This window comes from Myotis nattereri (genome assembly GCF_964212035.1).
Source record: "Myotis nattereri genome assembly, chromosome: Y".
Classification (NCBI taxonomy): Eukaryota; Metazoa; Chordata; class Mammalia; order Chiroptera; family Vespertilionidae; genus Myotis; species Myotis nattereri.
The window spans coordinates 39,172,241-39,190,514 of record NC_138094.1 but is presented as its reverse complement, the minus strand read 5'-3'; positions in this window follow the sequence as shown (position 1 = coordinate 39,190,514).

The following is an 18,274-nucleotide window of genomic DNA, read 5'->3' as shown; positions in this document are numbered from 1 at the left end:
AGCAAGATTGAATGATAAAGGAACTGGAAGTAGCAGCAGCCGACCCTTTCAAGACATATGAACCGAGATGCATGGGATTGTCGACAGAAACAACAGATCAAGGTGCGTACTGTGTAATGAAATGGTAGTAAGCAAAATGTGGAATGTAAACAGACATTTGAAACTAAGCATTGTCAGCTCTTGAAAAAAAGTATCGATGAAAAGAAGGAATACATTTCTAGGCAGCTACACCTCTATAAAAGTCAATCAAATTCCATCATTAAATTTGTAAGATGCTCTACAAATTTAACATCAGCAAGTTACTCTATTGCTCACTCCATAGCTCAGCATGGAAAAGCCCTCAGTGAGGGAGAATTTATTAAGGAAACATTTCTAAGATGTGCACCAGTTCCATTTCACGAAATGAAAAATAAAGATGAGATTATTTGTCATAAGTGTTTCCCTCCACGTCCTGCATGGTTCAGGGTTCGGGTCTGGAAGAGGAGCCACACAACATATGAAAAAAAAAAGACAGGAGATAATTTGGGAATATTGGAGGACCAGGCAGGCAAGTCCAATTCAGGAGGAAGGATTTCCACTGTGCTCAGGCCTCACCAAGCTTTTTATAGTGAGAGGTAAACAAGGTAGTGGTTACCAAAGTTACATTTTTCTTGTGAGTTTCACTAGTTTTTGTTCTTGTGAGTTTCACTTGTTTACACCATGGTTATACTTCCTGCACTTCCTCAGCCCATTAGATTCCCATATAAGATCTAGGGAGTGTTATAAGGTCAAGCCTAATTATGCTAAGAGGACTGTGCTCTCTAAGCTGGGACTTGTTTGTGACTTCGCCAACAGGTCAGTCCGAGGCTTAACCCTATATCAGTTTCCCACATCTCACCCCCCCCCCTTTTTTTTTTATTTTTATGCTACTATAATGAAAATAAAACTTAAACATCAAGAACAAAACTCTGGCTATTAAAACAATAACAATGCCAATCCGTAACCCAAAACATTTTAAAACTTAAGCATAACATTTCAAGAAGAAAAAATGTATTAAGTCCCAATTTCAATGTCCAACAGTTCTGAGTCCAAGTTTCAATGTCCGACAGTTCCTTATGTGTACATGTCAGCAATGATATTTCAGTTCTGGATGGTGGACAAATGGTGGCAATGCAGGTCCGACCCTCTCTGGTTTGATCCGGAGCAACCTGCAGCAACGCACAGCTGCTGACTGCTAGCATGGCAAAGCATCATCAGCGTCTCTATCTCTGAACTGTCTCTTCTCTTGTCTTCATGGCTGGAGCATTCCTGAGAATTCCTCTCTGTTGCAGGAATCCATATGGTCTTGAAGTTGTTTTCTGAAAATATACAAACATTCTCGACCGAAGGTTAACAAAGGGAATTTTTCTTTGGGTCCTTTTTATATTTGCCCAAATGATTTTCCTTTGGCTTATTTTGACACCATGTGTATTTTCCTGGGTGTCTCACTGTTAGCATTATAAATGAAAAAATTTTTCTAGATTTAATTTAGTTACAGGATATTTTTCCTTACATGGTATTCTTTCACTATCCCTCTTTTTTTATTTAATTATGAGGAGGCTTTTTGGAAAATTTTTAATGCAGTCTAGATAACTTTAAATTTTAATTTTTTGCACAAAAATATGACTGTTTTAGGTTCATTGTATGTTAAGCAATTTTTCCATGAAATTTAAATTTTGGTTAATACTTCTTGAGCTAATTTTAATCTTAAAACCTGACTGCTATTTTACTGTCAAATTTAATACTCTAGCAACAATCTTAGTTTACACTGTAAATATTAATGGAAAGGATTTTTTTGAATCCTTGAGAAGGCCCTGAGCACTCCTGGTGTTAGGCTGGATGTAGATATAGGGTAGCTGTTGTCAGCCAAGTCTCTGTTTTCTGGGTACCGATCTCAGCTGGGCCAAGTCTCTTTCTGTTATCTGGGTCCCGATCTGGGCTGGACATGGGAAGGAGAAGCAGCCATGGGGGCAGGAGACCTTGCTCAGAAGGGATAAGTGTTCAAGCCCCTGCATAGTTGGGGGTTGAGGATCTGTGCCCCACCTCTGTTGAACCCCAAGTTCTCTCCTACTGGCCCCCGGCTGTGCCTGTCTTAGTTGCCCCACCCTGTGGGGTCTTACCTGTTTTGACTACTAGCCATCCTCTGGGGCTAAGCAGGGTGATGTGAGGTTCATTTCTGTCCCCTTGGTAACCTATGCCCCTGTGGCCTCCACGCCCAGCAACTGCCTTGGGATCCCCTCGCTTGCTGGCGGGGGCCCCATATTGATCACATATCTTGGGGAACTCAGGTTTCTTCATTGGGCGAGAGACAGATCCATGGCACCAGCTACCACAAGGCTTCAACCTCAGCATGAACAGAGCTCCGGCTACAGCTATGGGGAATTGGATTGTGAGAAGAGGGACCCTCTTGGCAAAAAGGGCAAGAGAGGTCAATACAGAATGCTCAAGTGCCTTCTCAGGGAAGCATTCCACACAGTATAAAGGATTAAATCATTTCATGTCCTTAATTAAATTACTGCCAAACATTCAAAGAATTAATTTGTAAGTTTGTTTGGGATAAATGTACAATAATGACATTGTAGAACAATATCATGTAAGGATATTCTTTGTCCTAGGCCATGGCAATTCAATTTTAAACTGGCTGTTAATTTGTTTTCGTAAGAACAAGCTCTTAGTTACATTTTTCTTGACCTGTTGTACGAAATGAGAGGTCTGAACAGTCTGTACCATAGATGAAACAGCAATGCCCACAGAAGTAAGTAACATTACAAGGGCAAAGATTCCTGCAATTAACATTCCAAGAAATTTTTTTTGTCTTTTTAAAATTTTTTACTAGATCATGCTATAGTTCATAGGTTTGATGAGATTCCGATGGTTTGGTTAAGTTAGTGAGAACCCAAGCAACAGCTGGTTGTTTTAAAATCATGAGGGAGTTCTTTTGAACAATAGAATTGATACAATGGGATAATGTACAATCTGTGCATGACACCTCATACAGATGGCTTGTAACATTAAGATGCATCTGAATGGGGCCTGATAGGAGCACAAACGGATCAAACACACAGGCAGTAGCAAACACTGTCTTATTGAGAGTTCCTCATAAAGCAAAAATGCAACTATTTGAGCTATAATTGAAACTATACCATTTTATAGGTGCAAGTGCAGCAGCTAATTTCAACTGTGTACTTTGTAGAAGCCAGTTGTCATCTTGAAATTGAGGCCCAACAAAGTCTCCTCCATGAGATGGAGTGATTTTCTTCAACATAAAGATAGGATGCATTCCTTTTCCATTTAGGGGTGCGGTTGTTACTATACAGAGAATCATAAGGGCTCCAGTCTATAAAGAAATAAAGTTATTAAGTTTGCTGGTGGTAAGATAATTACTATAACAATCTTGCCAATTAACTTCTTCCTCAGTGGGATTCCATACATAAGACCATTTACGTAAAGGCTTAGTGTGTGTGTGTGGGGGGGGGGGGGGGAGGGGGGGGTGCCTTAGCACACTTATATTTTCTTCACCTTTCCCCGGATCAAGTAAAGATAATACATGTACTTGAGCCGTTTCTTCCCCGTTCTTCGGTTTCCAGGCTGGCCAAAAACCTCTCTTTAATTTTACACACAAGGAGCAGTGGCTTGATTTAGAGTCATACAAAAGGGAAGCTGGGTGGCAACAACTGTGTAATAATACCTTGTCCATATGCTTCCTTGCCCCACCTGTGGTCTTCCTGGAAGGATCGGCCCATGTAAGGGTTCTTACCCATGAAGGGTCAGGAGTGTAAGTCTGAAATACTTCCATATTTGCCCTAGGTAATATTACTCTACAGATGATTATTGGTAGCATGGCAAGAAAGACGTTCTCTGTACAGTCTTCTTTACCATGCCCCCGGTGGTCTCCAGGCTGTTTGTTGTCTGGCTCGTCCTCCTCCTGCTGCTGGGTTAGACTTGGAGAACTTCAATTTAAAAAGAAATCTTTTTCTTTTACACTAAGTAACCTACAGGGTTACTTCCTGGATGTTGACTAATAGTGCCGCATGGCCATGTGTTTCAAGTCAAAGTCATTAAACATTTATGGTGACTGTACTTTCATATTTGGCATATTAACAGCAAATCATTAGATTATCCTATAAATATTAGTGGAAGGTATTTCAAAATTTTAAAATTTCTCCTTTTTATTAAATTTAAGATAATATTTTTAAACAGCATTCCCTTTCGGCTTATTCGCATATACGGAGGGATCATGGGAAGCCTTCAGTAACTTTTTTTTTAAAAAGAATTTTACTTTACTAGGATTCAATTGCTTACAAAGATACTGGCTTCTTATAGTATGTACTTTTATTAATAAAGTTAGTAAATTTAGTAAAGTTTTATGTCTGATTCACGAGGTGCAAATGCTGCCCCACCTGCAGCCTAATTTAAAATGCAGTGGCGAGGAGCTTTTGTTATTTTAAATTACATCTTAAAATTCTACTGCTGTATTTTAAGAAATATCAAACAAAATAACTTGTTTTGCCCTTTCTTAGAGGCAAAAACTTAAAATATATTTATTAATTTATATTTGATAAAGCTTTCCATGTGATTTCAAGTATATTAAATTGGCTTTATTAAAAAATCCTTTAAGAAGAGAGAATAAACTTTTGAAAACATTTCAGGGCCCGTGAAATGTCCCAAAGTCATTCCTTGGTTATGGTTTTGAAATCCAACTTGAAAGACCATCAAATATATATGTGTATATATGATTTAAAGATTATATGCCTTTTATAATTATTAAGAGATATTAATTAAATTAAAACTGATCTTTGCATATAAAAATTTCAGTTGGGATCACAGAATTTACTCTCTTTTTTCAATTAGACAAATGTTGAAATTTTATTAGAATTATATGATTTCTCCCAATTTAACCAGAACTTTAAACTCTTAGCTGGCAAGTCAAATGTTTAGCATTGCTTTAGATTAATAACATTTTTAAGAATAAACTTCAAAAATGCAAGACATAATCAACCAACAGATTTAATTCTGTCCTCTAGATATTTCATGAGGCAGATTTAGCAATTTAGCAAACTCCCAAAGCCCTAGGCTGCCATTGCTCCCAAGGATGGGAAACTGGGAAGCAAGCCTGTCTTTAGAAGTTGCCACTGGCAGGAAATTTTTGGTCTACCTGCTTGTTCTGTTGGGGGAAAGGAGGCTAGCCCTTCCTCCATTAGAAATTGCCTTGGGAAGCCAGCCTTAATTAAAGAGCGTAGCTGTCTTTTACCTGGGCTACTTAGATTTTTATAATTAATATAGTTCAATAATTCTTGAGATTCAAATCCAAATTATTATTTAAAGGCATACTCTTTAGCATATTTTTGTAACAGACAATTTTACTGAATTTCCTTTTCGGCCTTGAAGTTAACTTTTTAACACCCTTCATTAGCATTTAAAAACTGTTCTTTATTATGGAAATATACCAATCTTGTTGCTAGAATCTAGCCAGCATCTTTTTTCCTTTGGGTAAAATTTGCCATTTTTCTTAGGAAATAATCAGTCTTGGGTTTTATTCTGTACATTTGGAAAGAGATTTCAGCTCAAAACTCTGTCTAAATGTCCAAAATCGGATGTTGTGCGCATTAGTTCCAAGCCAGTTTTTCTCTTTACACGTGCACAGAAATCCCAGACGCATTTTTTAAATTTTGTAAAACTTTTCAATCACGAGAAGAGTTGAAATTAGAATACTTGGGGAGGAGGCATCCATATTGGATTGCCATGTGCTCCCTTCTTCACTTTCCCCACATCCTGCTTTGGGGGAAGTTTCAGCAAATGACTCAGGTGGCATATTTTTCCCAAAGTCATGCTTAATAGAAAAACGCATTTTAATTTTTTTTCCTTTTTCGCTTTCCAAAGTTATGGCTAGCACCGAAGGTAATCTTGGCCAAACTTTGCACTTCCCGACATGTTCTCCGGTAATTTTTAAACAATACATTATGTAATCTCATTGTGGGAGAGCTTATAGCTCTGCCCTCTCCTGCCACCTTTGAATCTCTCCACACCAGAGGCAGACTCAGCAGCAGGGTTTCATTTCTTATTACAGATTTTAGATTCCAAATACAAATTAAGATTTTAATTTGAACAAGAAACCACATTGAGGTGACCATGGCACTCTTTTTTCTTTCTGCCTGATTTTAAAGAATACCTTTTAATATTCCAATTTCTTTATAATTTGGCCTTTTAGCACAGGTGATTCTATTAACGGAGAAGTAAACATTTCAGGATTAGAACATGGAGGGGGCCATGAGGGCCATTCCTCCTATTTTTTCTTTTCTTTCTGCTCCTCTTTAGGAGCGGAGGGTGTATGGGGAGGAGATTTATCCTCCTTGGCCTCTCTTAAAGGCTCTAGTAAATGAAATACTGTGTTTCACAAGGAAAAACAGTTTGGAGGCAAGTTTTTCCCTGCTGCTAACCTTTTTTCAAGTTCTAACATTTTGACAAGCATTCAAGATCTAATGTACCTTTTTCAAGAAAACAAAAGTTATGTTCTATAACAACATGCAAAAACTATAAGAGATTACCTTCTGAAACTTTTAACTCCTTAAACATGCAACTCAAAAGTCTATAATAAAGTTTCTTACTTTTTTTAAAAAAAAGCCCAATCTACTTTTTTTTTTTTTTATAAAGCCGAGTCCTGCCCCGTTAGCCTGGTTGAGAAAACGTTCCCAAACCGCCTACAGCTCCGGACCACTGTAGCTGATTGTGGGCGTTTGTGTGCGGTGAAATAACCCCTCACCTTTATGGTGAATTTTCCTACCTTTATGGTGAATTCTTTGTTCCTCACTTTGCCTTCAATTCCAGAGTCCCTGTCGGGCGCCAGATTTCGTAAGTGTTTCCCTCCACGTCCTGCGTGGTTCAGGTTTTGGGTCTGGAAGAGTTGCCGCACAACAAATGAAAAAGAAAAGACAGGAGATAATTTGGGAATACTGGGGGACCAGGCAGGCAAGTCCAACTCAGGAGGAAAAACTTCCACTGTGCTGAGGCCTCACCAAGCTTTTTATAGTGAGAGGTAAGCAAGGTAGTGGTTACCAAAGTTACATTTTTCTTGTGAGTTTCACTTGTTTTTGTACTTGTGAGTTTCACTTGTTTACACCATGATTATAATTCCTGCACTTCCTCAGCCCATTAGATTCCCAGATAAGATCTAGGGAGTGTTATGAGGTCAAGCCTAATTATGCTAAAAGGACTGTGCTCTCTAAGCTGGGACTTGTTTGTGACTTCGCCAACAGGTCAGTCCGAGGCTTAACCCTATATCAGCTTCCCACAATTATTAAAAGAATTTCTGAGTTACCGCTCAGTAGAAATACTATCAAAGAATAATAGATCTTAACAAAAATGTACAACATCAATTAAAAAAAAGACTTAAAGAGTTGTAAATATTTTTTGATTACTCTTGATGAAACTACTGATGTCACATCAAATGCTCAGTTGGCCATTATTACTAGATATTCTGATGGTCTCACAATGAGAGAAGAGTTGATAAATTTAGAATCAGTGCCAATAAGTACATCAGGAAATGAAATATGTTAGGTTGTTATAAAAACACTCAGTGACCTAAATATTGGTATCTCAAAAATTGTGTCAGTCACGAAAGATGGGGCACCAAATATGGTGGGAAAAAATGTGGGATTTCTGAAATTGCTTATGGGAGCTATTAGACTTCCACTTGCACTTTTTCATTGCATTCAGGAGGTGTGGTGTGCCAAATCGGGATTCTCAGAATTGAATGATTTAATGTCAGTTGTAACAAAAATTGTGAATTTTATAGCTTCTCGACCCCTTCACAAGCAAGAATTTTCTGCACTTTTACAGGAAGTTGATTCAACCTACAGTGGACTACTGATGTTCAATAATGTGAGACGGCTGAGTCGAGGTAAAGTTCTTGAGCGATTTGTGGAGTGCTTTGAAGAAATTACGGTATTTATTGAGGATAAGGATCTGGCAAACTTTCCTCAGATCAATGATCATAAGTGGGTCAGGAATTTGATGTTTTTTACAGATCTGTCTGTTCATATGATTGAACTGAACTTAAAATTACAAGGTTTTGAATCCCAGCAACAACACAGAGTGGGTAACTATTAAGGAACCAGCTCTGGATAGTTGACCTCTCCAAATCACTTTTAAGTGCGATAGAGATGCCGTATAGCCTCAGAGGCCAACCCCAGAACACTGTCACCCAGAGGCTGAGCCACAAACTGACTCTTTGCTAAACAAAAAATAAGGCAGTCTGGGAATCAAATACGCCCTACTTTAAAATAAGGACTGTGGTTTACAACACAGAGGGACAGTGTATTGCAGGGAAACTCAACACTCTCCTGAATACTTGGCAGGACTAAAGGTGATCCAGACTGAAGAATAGAAGAACTGAAGGACCTTCACTACTGCGATTTTTTTTTTCACCTTTTAATTAAGAAACCAATTTTTTTCCCTTTTTTTTTCTTTTCTTTCTTTCCTTCTTCTTTTTCCATCACCTGATTTTACCCTTTTAATTACTACCTTCTTATTTTTAAACAGTATTATTACTGCTACCATTCTACCATTTTTTAAAGTGCCATTTTATTTCCTCTTTATTTTATTTTGGGATTAGTGTTCTCCATTCTATTTTCATCGTTATATTATTGGTTGTTTATAGTTTGCATCCATCTCCAGGGAGCTGTTGCTGGAATTTGTTAGGATTAGTGGCGGTTCTATACGAGTATTCTCCTCATATTAATAGTCTCTTCCCCTCTTCCACTTCATTCTCTCTTTTCACTCTTTTTTTAATTTTCTTTTCTCGCTTTTATATTCCGCCGTCCTTTTTCCAAATTTCATTTTTGCACTCCTTTTTTTGGCCCCTACTTTTCTTTTCTTTTCTCTTTTATCTTCCTTCTTCCTTATCCCCTAATTCTCTTAATTGGGGTGGTCACCTTTATTTGGGGTTATTAATATCGTGAATATATTTGTGTTTAGTGCCTGGTACGTGGTGCCTTGTTGTGTTGTATTTTGTGTCTTTATTTTTATTTTTTATTTATTCTATTTTTTTTAAATTTATTGCTTAAAGTATTACAAAGGGTATTACATATGTCTCCATTTTATCGCCCCGCCGTAGACAGTTCCCTAGCCTCCCCTACACCCCAAAGTCTTATGTCCACTGGTTATGCTTATATGCATGCATACAAGTCCTTTAGTTGATCTCTTACCCAACTACCTCCGGCCCCCGAACCCTCCCCGGCCTTCCTGCTGCAGTTTGACAATCTGTTTGAGGCAGCTCTGCCTCTGTATCTATTATTGTTCAAAAGTTTATAATGGTCTCTATTATCCATGAATGAGTGAGATCATGTGGTATTTTTCCTTCATTGACTGGCTTATTTCACTGAGCATAATGCTCTCCAGTTCCATCCATGCCGTTGCAAATGGTAAGAGTTCCTTCCTTTTAGGGCAGCATAGTATTCCATCGTGTAGATGTACCACAGTTTTCTAATCCATTCATCTACTGATGGGCACTTAGGCTGTTTCCAGATCTTAGCTATGGTGAAATGTGCTGCTATGAACATAGTGGTGCATATATCCTTTCTGATTGGTGTTTCTGGATTCTTGGGATATATTCCTAGAAGTGGGGTAACAGGGTCAAATGGGAGTTCCATTTGAAGTTTTTTGAGAAAACTCCATACTGTCTTCCGTAGTGGCTGCACCAGTCTGCATTCCCACCAGCAGTGCACAAGTGTTCCTTTTTCTCCACATCCTCTCCAGCACTTGTCGTTTGTTGATTTGTTGATGATAGCCAGTCTGACAGGTGTGAGATGGTACGTCATTGTTGTTTTGATTTGCATCTCTCGGATGATTAGTAATTTTGAGCATGTTTTCATATGTCTCTTGGCTTTCTGAATGTCCTCTTTTGAAAGGTGTCTATTTAGGTCCTTTGCCCATTTTTTGATTGGATTGTTTATCTTCCTTTTGTTGAGTTGTATGAGTTCCCTATAAATTTTGGAGTTTAGGCCCTCATCAGTTATGACATTGGCAAATATGTTTTCCCACACAGTGGGTTTTCTCGTTGTTTTGTTGATGGTTTCTTTTGCTGTGCAGAAGCTTTTTATTTTGATGTAGTCCCATTTTTTCATTTTCTCTTTAGTTTCAAGTGCCCTAGGAGCTGTATCAGTGAAGAAATTGCTTCGGCATATGTCTGAGATTTTGTTGCCTTTGAATTCTTCTAGAATTTCTATGGTTTCCTGTCGTACATTTAAGTCCTTTATCCATTTTGAGTTTATTTTTGTGTATGGTGTAAGTTGGTGGTCTAGTTTCATTTTCTTGCATATATCTGTCCAATTTTCCCAACACAATTTATTGAAGAGACTATCTTGGCTCCATTGTATGTTCTTGCCTCCTTTGTCAAATATTAATTGAGCATATTGGTTCGGGCCGATTTCTGGGCTCTCTATTCTATTCCATTGATCTATATGCCTATTCTTGTGCCAGTACCAGGCAGTTTTGAGAACAGTGGCTTTGTAATACAACTTGATATCTGGTATTGAGATCCCACCTACTTTGTTCTTTTTCAGGATTGCTGTAGCTATTCGAGGTCTTTTTTTATTCCAGATGAATTTTTGGAGAGTTCGTTCTATATCTCTGAAGTATGCCGTTGGTATTTTAATGGGAAGTGCGTTGAATTTATAGATTGCTTTGTGTAGTATGGACATTTTAATGATGTTGATTCTACCAATCCATGAACACAGTATGTTCTTCAATCTGTTTATGTCTTCCTCTATATCTTTTTTCAACGTCCTGTAGTTTTCTGAGTAGAGGTCTTTTACCTCTTTCGTTAAGTTTATTCCTAGGTAGCTTAATTTTTTTTGGTGCGATGGTAAACGGGATTGTTTTTATAATCTCTCTTTCTGAAAGTTCACTATTGGTGTATAGAAATGCCTCAGATTTCTTGGAGTTAATTTTGTATCCTGCTACATTGCCAAATTCATGTAGTAAATCTAGTAGCTTTTTGATGGAGTATCTAGGGTTTTGTATGTATAATATCATGTCATCTGCAAATAAGGACAGTTTTAATTCCTCTTTTCCAATTTGGATGCCTTTTATTTCTTCTTCTTGCCAAATTGCAATGGCTAACACTTCCAGTACTATTTTGAACAGGAGTGGTGAGAGGGGGCATCCCTGTCTTGTTCCTGTTCTTAGGGGAAATGGTGTTAGTTTTTGTCCATTGAGTATGATGTTGGCTGTGGGCCTGTCATATATGGCTTTTATTATGTTGAGGTATGATCCTTCTACTCCCACCTTGCTGAGAGCTTTTATTAAAAATGGGTGTTGATATTTGTCAAACGCTTTTTCTGCATCAATTGATATGACCATGTGGTTTTTTTCTTTCAATTTGTTTATGTGATGTATCACGTTTATTGATTTGCGGATATTGTACCATCCTTGCATCCCTGGGATAAATCCTACTTGGTCATAAAAATTCAAGAGGAAGGAAATCTTCCAAGCTCATTCTATGAAGCCAGCATCAACCTAATACCACAACCATGTAAAGACAACACAATGAAAGAGAATTGCAGGACAATATCCCTCATGAATATAGATGCCAAACTCCTCAACAAAATCTTAGCAAATCGGATCCAGCAGTACATCAGAAAGATCATACACCATGACCAAGTAGGATTTATCCCAGGGATGCAAGGATGGTACAATATCCGCAAATCAATAAACGTGATACATCACATAAACAAATTGAAGGAAAAAAACCACATGGTCATATCAATTGATGCAGAAAAAGCGTTTGACAAAATTCTATGAAGCCAGCATCACCCTAATACCAAAACCAGGTAAAGACAACACAATGAAAGAGAATTACAGGCCAATATCCCTCATGAACATAGATGCCAAAATCTCAACAAAATCCTAGCAAATCGGATCCAGCAGTACATCAGAAAGATCATACACCATGACCAAGTAGGATTTATCCCAGGGATGCAAGGATGGTACAATATCCGCAAATCAATAAACGTGATACATCACATAAACAAATTGAAGGAAAAAAAACCACATGGTCATATCAATTGATGCAGAAAAAGCATTTGACAAAATTCAACACCCATTTTTGGTAAAAACTCTCGGTAAGGCGGGTGTAGAAGGATCATACCTCAACATTATAAAAGCCATATATGACAGGCCCACAGCCAACATCATACTCAATGGACAAAAACTAACACCATTTCCCCTTAGAAAAGGAACAAGACAGGGATGCCCCCTCTCACCACTCCTGTTCAACATAGTACTGGAAGTGTTAGCCATTGCAATTGGACAAGAAGAAGAAATAAAAGGCGTCCAAATTGGAAAAGAGGAATTAAAACTGTCCTTATTTGCAGATGACATGATATTATACATACAAAACCCTAGAGACTCAATTGAAAAGCTACTAGACTTAATACATGAATTTGGCAATGTAGCAGGATACAAAATTAACTCCAAGAAATCTGAGGCATTTCTATACACCAATAGTGAACTTTCAGAAAGAGAGATTATAAAAACAATCCCGTTTACCATCGCACCAAAAAAATTAAGTACCTAGGAATAAACTTAACTAAAGAGGTAAAAGACCTCTACTCAGAAAACTACAGGACGTTGAAAAAAGATATAGAGGAAGACATAAACAGATGGAAGAACATACCGTGTTCATGGATTGGTAGAATCAACATCATTAAAATGTCCATACTACCCAAAGCAATCTATAAATTCAACGCACTTCCCATTAAAATACCAACGGCATACTTCAGAGATATAGAACGAACTCTCCAAAAATTCATCTGGAATAAAAAAAGACCCCGAATAGCTGCAGCAATCCTGAAAAAGAACAAAGTAGGTGGGATCTCAATACCAGATATCAAGCTGTATTACAAAGCCACTGTTCTCAAAACTGCCTGGTACTGGCACAAGAATAGGCATATAGATCAATGGAATAGAATAGAGAGCCCAGAAATCGGCCTGAACCAATATGCTCAATTAATATTTGACAAAGGAGGCAAGAACATACAATGGAGCCAAGATAGTCTCTTCAATAAATGGTGTTGGGAAAATTGGACAGATATATGCAAGAAAATGAAACTAGACCACCAACTTACACCATACACAAAAATAAACTCAAAATGGATAAAGGACTTAAATGTACGACAGGTAACCATAAAAATTCTACAAGAATCCAAAGGCAACAAAATCTCAGACATATGCCGAAGCAATTTCTTCACTGATACAGCTCCTAGGGCACTTGAAACTAAAGAGAAAATGAAAAAATGGGACTACATCAAAATAAAAAGCTTCTGCACAGCAAAAGAAACCATCAACAAAACAACGAGAAAACCCACTGTGTGGGAAAACATATTTGCCAATGTCATAACTGATGAGGTCCTAATCTCCAAAATATATAGGGAACTCATACAACTTAACAAAAGGAAGATAAAGAATCCAATCAAAAAATGGGCAAAGGACCTAAATAGACACCTTTCAAAAGAGGACATTCAGAAAGCCAAGAGACATATGAAAACATGCTCAAAATTACTAATCACCCGAGAGATGCAAATCAAAACAACAATGAGGTACCATCTCACACCTGTCAGACTGGCTATCATCAACAAATCAACAAACGAGAAGTGCTGGAGGGGATGTGGAGAAAAAGGAACACTTGTGCACTGCTGGTGGGAATGCAGACTGGTGCAGCCACTACGGAAGACAGTAAGGAGTTTCCTCAAAAAACTACAAATGGAACTCCCATTTGACCCTGTGATCCCACTTCTAGGAATATATCCCAAGAAACCAGAAACACCAATCAGAATGGATTTATGCACCTCTATGTTCATAGCAGCACAATTCACCATAGCTACGATCTGGAAACAGCCTAATTGCCCATCAGTAGATGAATGGATTAGAAAACTGTGGTACATCTACACGATGGAATACTATGCTGCTCTAAAAAGGAAGGAACTCTTACCATTTGCAACAGCATGGATGGAACTGGAGAGCATTATGCTAAGTGAAATAAGCCAGTCAATGAAGGAAGAATGCCACATGATCTCACTCATTCATGGATAATAGAGACCATTATAAACTTTTGAACAATAATAGATAGAGGCAGAGCTGCCTCAACCTGATTGTCAAACTGCAGCGGGTGGCCGGGGAGGGTTGGGGAGCATGGGGTAGGGGAGTAAGAGATCAACCAAAGGACTTGTATGCATGCATATAAGCATAACCAATGGACATAAGACTCTGGGGTATAGGGGAGGCTAGGGGACTGTCTAGGGTGGGCAGGAAAAAATGGACACATATGTAATACCCTTTGTAATACTTTAAGCAATAAAATAAAAAATAAAAAAAATTACAAGGTTTTGGCAAAAGTATTGACATGTTTGGATACATCAAATCTTTTGAAAGTGAACTTAAATTTTCAAGCGAGATATTGAAACTAAAACTTATAAGTATTTTCCTTGGATAAAATCATATTCTGAGAAGACCACTACAACAAGTGTAATGGAGTCCATACTTATGTACCAGAATATAGTAAACTTGTTCTTTGAACAGTTCAGTGAAAGATTCAACCAATTTTAGAAGCCTAGAACAGACCATTAAAATAAGTATCCGGATATAGTTGATTACAGTACTTTGGAATTAAAGGATTTCCAATGGATGCAAATTGATGATTTAGAGATGCAACTTGCAGATTTTCAAGGTAGCATTTGGACTTATGTGTTTGTCGATTTAAAGTCAAAACTTGAAAATCTGGAACAAAATCGTTTGAACGATGTAAAAGAGTGCAACTATGAACAAAAAATTTTGAGTGTTTGGAACAGAGTACCTGACAGTTTTAGTGACATGAAAAATCTAGCAATGGTTTTGCCCACAATTTTTTCATCAACATATTTTTGTGAGACTTTGTTCTCAGCATTAAATAATATTAAAACGAACAAAAGAAACGGGCTAACAGATGAAGTTAGTGGCGCTTACTTGGCCTTGAAGTGCACCAAGTATGAACCTGCAATCAAAGAATTAGCAGACAAACTTCAGCACCAAAAAGTCACTAATTTCTAGTTTTCATACCATTTGATTATCATTGTTTTTATTATTATTTTTCCCTAAATGTACATTGTTTTTCTGTTTTTGTTCATTTTATATATATTTTTTGGTTGATTTTTCTTTGTTAAATGGCATTTGAATATATAAAATAAATATCAAAAATATAAATCTTTTTTTTTACTATGGTTGCAAATATATATAAAAAAATTATGAATATTTTTATATGTGACATGGCACCAGAGTTAAGTTAGGGTTTTTCAAAACTTTGACATACTGAGCTCAAATGTTTGCCATCACCTTTCTAAGATTTTTATGGTTTTTTATCCATTTTGAGTTTATTCTTGTGTAAGGTTTAAGTTGGTGGTCTAGTTTCATGTTTTTTGCTTGTGTCTGTCTAATTTTCCTAACACCATTTATTTAAGGAACTGTCTTGACTACATTGTATGTTCTTGACTCCTTTGTCAAACATTAATTGAGCATAGTGGCATGGGTTGATTTCTTGGGTCTCTATCCTGTTGCATTGATCCACATGGCTATTCTTGTGCCAGTACAAGGCTCTCTTGATTATAGTGGCTTTGTAGTATAACTTGATATCTGGTATTGTGACCCATCCAAATTTGTTTTTCTTTATCAAGATTGCTGCAGCTACTCAGTGTTCTTTTTGATTCCTATTAATTTTTGAAATATTTTTTCTAGATCTGTGAAATATGCTATTGGTATATTAATAGAGATTGCATTTCATTTGTAGATTGCTTTGGGTAGTGTAGACATTTTAATGATGTTGATTCTACCAATCCATGAACACAGTATATTAAGATCACCTTTAAAAGAAAAACTACTTAAATAACTGATTAAAATAACACACCATATAATTATTTCAATAATTTGTAGAACTTTTGCATCCCAGGCAAATACAGGAAATTGTTTTCTCTTTTAAATATATATTTTATTGATTTTTTACACAGAGGAAGGGAGAGGAATAGAGAGTTAGAAACATCGATGAGTGAGAAACATTGATCAGCTGCCTCCTGCACACTCCCCACTGGGGATGTGCCTGCAACCAAGGTACATGTCCTTGACCCGAATCGAACTTGAGACCTTTCAGTCCACAGGCCGACGCTCTATCCACTGAGCTAAACCAGTTAGGGCTGTTTTCTCTTTTAACTGACCAGAAAAGGACTAAACAAAATGTGTATTTGCTTACTTTAAATTCATTTATATCATTAAATGATTCAGATTACCTACAATTTTCTTTTAAGATTTTTCTTCAAAACTCTTCTATAATTTTTATAAGTTTTCTTATTCATTTAGCTTTAGAATGAATTATTTTCATTTTTCCTTTAAAAATGCAACTCCATACCTCATGCTTTTTATTACAAAACCATATAGTTTCTTCCCAATTAGTTAGAATTTTTAACTCCCAGAAACCTTAAATTTTAGGTGACAAGTAAGTATTTAACATTTCTCAGGTTAGTAATACATTCATATTTTAAGAGATATAATTCAAATTCTATACAACACATATTTATTAATAAATTCAAACCTGTCTTCTAGATTCTCTGTACTAAAAAAATCCATAAGTAGGGAAACTCAGATTAATATTTCAGTATCCTGTTATTTCAAAATACCTAGATATTTAATAATTTTTACTAATTAGCCCAACAAATGCCATAGTTTTAAGTTGCCAAAGACTTTGGAAAGCTATGTTTAGGAATATATAATTATTACTGAAAAGCTTTATCATAAACCCTTTATTTTGGTTATATCTCTTTAAACAACTTTGAGACTATAAAGCAAATTATAATTACCCAAGACATTTTCTTGGCAACTTTTATAATAGGAACTAGAGGCTTAGTGCATGAATTTGTGCACGATTTGGGTCCCTTGGCCTGGCCTGCGGGATCAAGCTGAAACCATCTGTCCGACATCCCCCATGGGGTCCAGGATTGTAAGATGGTGCAGGCCAGGCTGAGGAGCCCCACTGCTGCACAATCAGGACCGGAGAGGGACATAGGAGTGGCCTCCAATTTTATTTCTGCAGCCTGTGGAGGGCATTTCTGCAGATCTGGTCCTCCTAGGAAAAAGACTTGGGGGGTTTAGAAGGTTTTATTGCTCACATTTTTCTTTCTGCATAGACCTAACAACATAAAATATTGCATATAAGAAGAGATTTTTAAAATAGAAAAAAAACAAAACAAAATCCCTACAGTTAACAAATGAGTACTCAAAAAAATGGACTAGGACATTAGCCTTATAATATTTTCTTACACTAACCCAACACAGCAAAATGACCTTTGGTTCTGACTGGAACCAAAGCCCACATACAGCAGAGACAGAGGATTCCCTATGTTCATAAAATGGCCCTAAACAAACTAAGACCCCAAAAGATAGAAAGCAAGCAAAGTACATCAGTAAACAAAATTGCATACAGACACACAGACAAGAACTATCACTAGCAAGAGTTTCAGATGGCGGATGCCCTTAAGTTTCTACAGTCCCTGCCATGGATTCAGCCTGGCACAAGTAGTTTGGCCCCCAGAAAAGTGGGATGTGCCCCATCCTTAAAAAAGAAATTAAACCACACAACAGAGACACAGAGCAATAGAGATACTCTTATATACAATATTTACAGATGTGCACAATCTATAGATATGAGCTTCACACCCTGCTCCTTGTCTGTCCAGCCACAGACACCACAGAATGCCCTGCATAAAAACAAAACAACAAAAACAAAAAAAAGAGGACTTCCAAAATGGTGACCAGCAGGAACGTAGGGAGGGAGAGAGTCTGAGAGCGCAAGGAAGTGATAGAGGAGTGTGTGGATGCGTGTGGTGTGTGTGTATGAGCTAGGGACAGTTAGATTCTGCATGTCTTCTAAGGGGCTGCTAAACCGGGCAGTCTTAGGCAGCGGAGTCCTGCTCCCTACGCAGACACTCCTGGGCAGCCAGCACAGGCACTGCGACCATGCCATCTTGGGAAACAGAGCTGCTTGATCCTGGCCTCAGCACCACCCAGTCTGATCTCAGACACATACCAGGACCCTGCAGCCACTGGGGATAGAGACCTGTGACCAAAGCTACAGACCTGTGGACACCAAAAGTTCAGAAATCCCCGCAGCAGATCTGTGAGTAACAGAGCCCTTCCCTCCTTCCTGCAGGCTTGCGGGCAGCACCAGAGTAACTAACGGATA